Source organism: Zalophus californianus, chromosome 8 (assembly GCF_009762305.2).
Source record: "Zalophus californianus isolate mZalCal1 chromosome 8, mZalCal1.pri.v2, whole genome shotgun sequence".
Taxonomy (NCBI): Eukaryota; Metazoa; Chordata; class Mammalia; order Carnivora; family Otariidae; genus Zalophus; species Zalophus californianus.
In genome coordinates this window covers 78,591,723-78,594,710 of record NC_045602.1, presented here as the reverse complement: position 1 = coordinate 78,594,710, position 2,988 = coordinate 78,591,723, and the positions used below count along the sequence as shown (strand labels likewise).

At 37.3% G+C, this 2,988-nt stretch overlaps 1 pseudogene; it reads left to right on the top strand.

The window, feature by feature from the left end:
• The first annotated feature begins 242 nt into the window (after nt 1-242).
• Nucleotides 243-865, top strand: LOC113938463 (annotated as a pseudogene).
• The last annotated feature ends 2,123 nt before the right edge of the window (nt 866-2,988 follow it).

The following is a 2,988-nucleotide window of genomic DNA, read 5'->3' as shown; positions in this document are numbered from 1 at the left end:
AATAAATAAAATCTTAAAAACAAAACAAAACAGTGAGGCACCTGGCTGACTTGGTCAGTACAGCATGCGACTTTTGATCTCGGGGTCGTGAGCTCGAGCCCCATATTGGGTGTGGAAGCCTACTTAAAAATAATTTTAAAAAACCAAAGAGGTAGATTAATTCTCTTCAAAAAATGAAAATAAATAAAAAATGTATTAGACTGGAGTTCATTCTTTCCACCACTGTGGCTGCTGCCCTAAGTATGCTCAGGCTTTGGAAGAGGCTTCCTCTGGTGTCCTCCATTGTGGCAAAAAGAAGGTCTGGTTGGATCTTAGTGAGACCGATGTAATTGCCAGTGCCAACTCCCATCAGCAGATCCAGAAGCTGATCAAAGATGGGCTGATCATCTGGGACCCTCTAACTATCCATTCCTGGGCTCCATGGCAGAAAAACAATTTGGCCCCGCCAGAAGGGCAGGCATATGGGCATAGGGGAATGAAAGGCTACTGCCAGCACTCAGATGACCAAGAAGGTTACCTAGATGAGGAGGATGAGAATTTTGTGCTGGCTGCTTAGAAGATACTGTGAATCTAGGAAGATTGACCGCCACATGTATCACAGCCTGTACCAGAAAGTGAAGGTAACATGTTGGAAAACAAGCAGATTCTTATGGAACACATCCATAAGTTGAAGTCAAACAAGGCTCACAAGAAGCTTCTGGCTGACCAGGCTGAGGCCTGCGGGTGTAAGACCAAGAAAGCATGTAAGTGCCTTGAAGAGTGGCTCCAGGCCAAGAAGGAGGAAATTATCATGACTCTGTCCAAGGTGGAAGAGGCCAAGAACTCAGACTCCCCCTCTTTTGTCTGTACATCGTGGCCTCAGTAATTACGTAGATCAGTCATTCAATAAAACCTATATCTGCCAAAAAAAAGGTATTAGTCTTCTAAATCATATAGAAAACAAAAAGTGGAGTTACAAACCCATGTGCCTGTGTGTTTACCTTTACTAAGATATTTCTTCATACGGCTTCAAATTACTGTCTAGTGCCCTTTTGTTCAACCTGCAGGACACCCTTGAACAAATATTTCTTTCAGGACAGGTCTAGTGGTAATGAGCTCAGGTTTTGTTTATCTGGAGATATCTTAATTTATCCTTCCCTTTTGAAGGGCATTTTTGCCACATATAAGGTTCTTGGTTGACATTTTTTCCTTTTAGCACTTTGACTATATCAGCCCATTGCCTTCTGCCCTCTAGACTTTCTGAGAGAAATCTGCTTTATTGAGAATCTCCTGTATGTGATGACTTGCTTCTCTCTCGCTGCTTCCATGATTCTTTTTGTCTTCGGGCTTCAGTACTTTGATTATAATGTGTCTCAATGGGGTATTTTTGAGTTCATCCTGTTTGGAGTTCATTGCCTTCTTGGATGTTTATATTCATGTCTTTCATCAAATTTGGGAACTTTGGAGTCACTATTTCTTCAGATATTCTCTCTGCTTCTTTCTCTCTCTTCTCCTCTGGGACTCCCACAATGCATAGGTTTGTCTACTTGCTGGTGTCCTTATGCTCTGTTCATTTTACTTCAGTCTTTTTCTCTTTCTCTTCCTCAGACTCAATAATTTCTATTGACCTGTCTTCACGTTTTCTGATTCTTTCTTCTGCCTGCTGAAATCTGCCCTTGAATCCCTCTAGTGACTCTTTCATTTCAGGTATTGTACTCTCAGCTCCAGAATTTATTTTTGTTTCTTTTTAGGTTTCCTCCTTTATTGATATTTCCATTTTGTTTGTACATTGCTTTATTGACTTTCTCCACATCTTAGTTCTTGGAACATCTTTAAGACACTTGTTTTAAAGTCTTTGTCCACAGATCTGCCTTGGGTCTTTTTTTAGGGATAGATTCAAAACTGGACATTTGAATCTAATAATGTGGTAACTCTGGAAATCAGGTTCTCTCCCTCAGGATTTGCTGGGATTTTTTTTTTTTTTCAATTGCCGTAGGCTGTCTCTGTCTCAAGGATCAGCCATTAAATTAATTGATTTTCATATATTAAACCAACCCACATTCATATTTGTTGGATTTGATTAGCTAGTATTGTCTCAGGAATTTTTGTGTGTATATTCATAAGTGATACCAGTCTGTAGTTTCCTTCTATTGTGATGTCTTTGTCTGGGTTGGCTTTCAGGATAATACTGGCCTCATAGAATGAGTTGGGAGTTGTTACCTTTTTTTGTTTTTTGGAGAACAGTTTGGAAAGAGAAAGTTTGCTATTAATTCTTCTGTAAATGTTTGATAGAATGCAACAGTAAAGATATCTGGGCCTGGGCTTTTCTTTGTGGGAAATTTTAAGTGACTAGTTCAGTCCCTTTTCTTATTATAAGTGTAGTCAAATTTTCTATTTCTTATTCAAATTCAGTGGTTTTGGTCTTTCTAGGAATTTGTCCATTTCATCTAAGTTATCTATTTTTTGGAATATAATTATTCGTAATATCCTTTTATTACCCTTCTTATGTCTCTAAGATCTGTAGTGGTGCTCTTCATTTTTGGTTTTAGTAATTTGAATCGTCTCTCCTTTTATTAAGTTTAGCTGAAGGTCTATCAACTTCATCTTTTTAAAGAATCAGCTTTTGTTTCATTGATTTTCAAAATGTTTTCCTATTCTATATTTCATTAATTTTTGCTCTAATATTTATTATGTTCTTGTTTCTGTTTGCTTTCTGTTTAGTTTGCTCTTCTTTTTCTAGTTTCATATAGTGAAAAGTTAGGATATTGGTTTAAGATCTTTTTCTGTAGGTGTTTATAGGTATACATTCTTTTAGGCGGTGTTTAATTGCATCTCACATGTCTTGTGTTGCGTTTTTGTTTTGATTCATCTCACAGTATGTTATAATATCTCTTGTTATTTCTTCTTTGATCTGATTGGTTATTTAGCAGTGCATTATGTAATTTCTGCATGTATGTAAATTTCCCCAAATACTTTATACTTCTGATTTCTAACTTACTTCCATTGTGG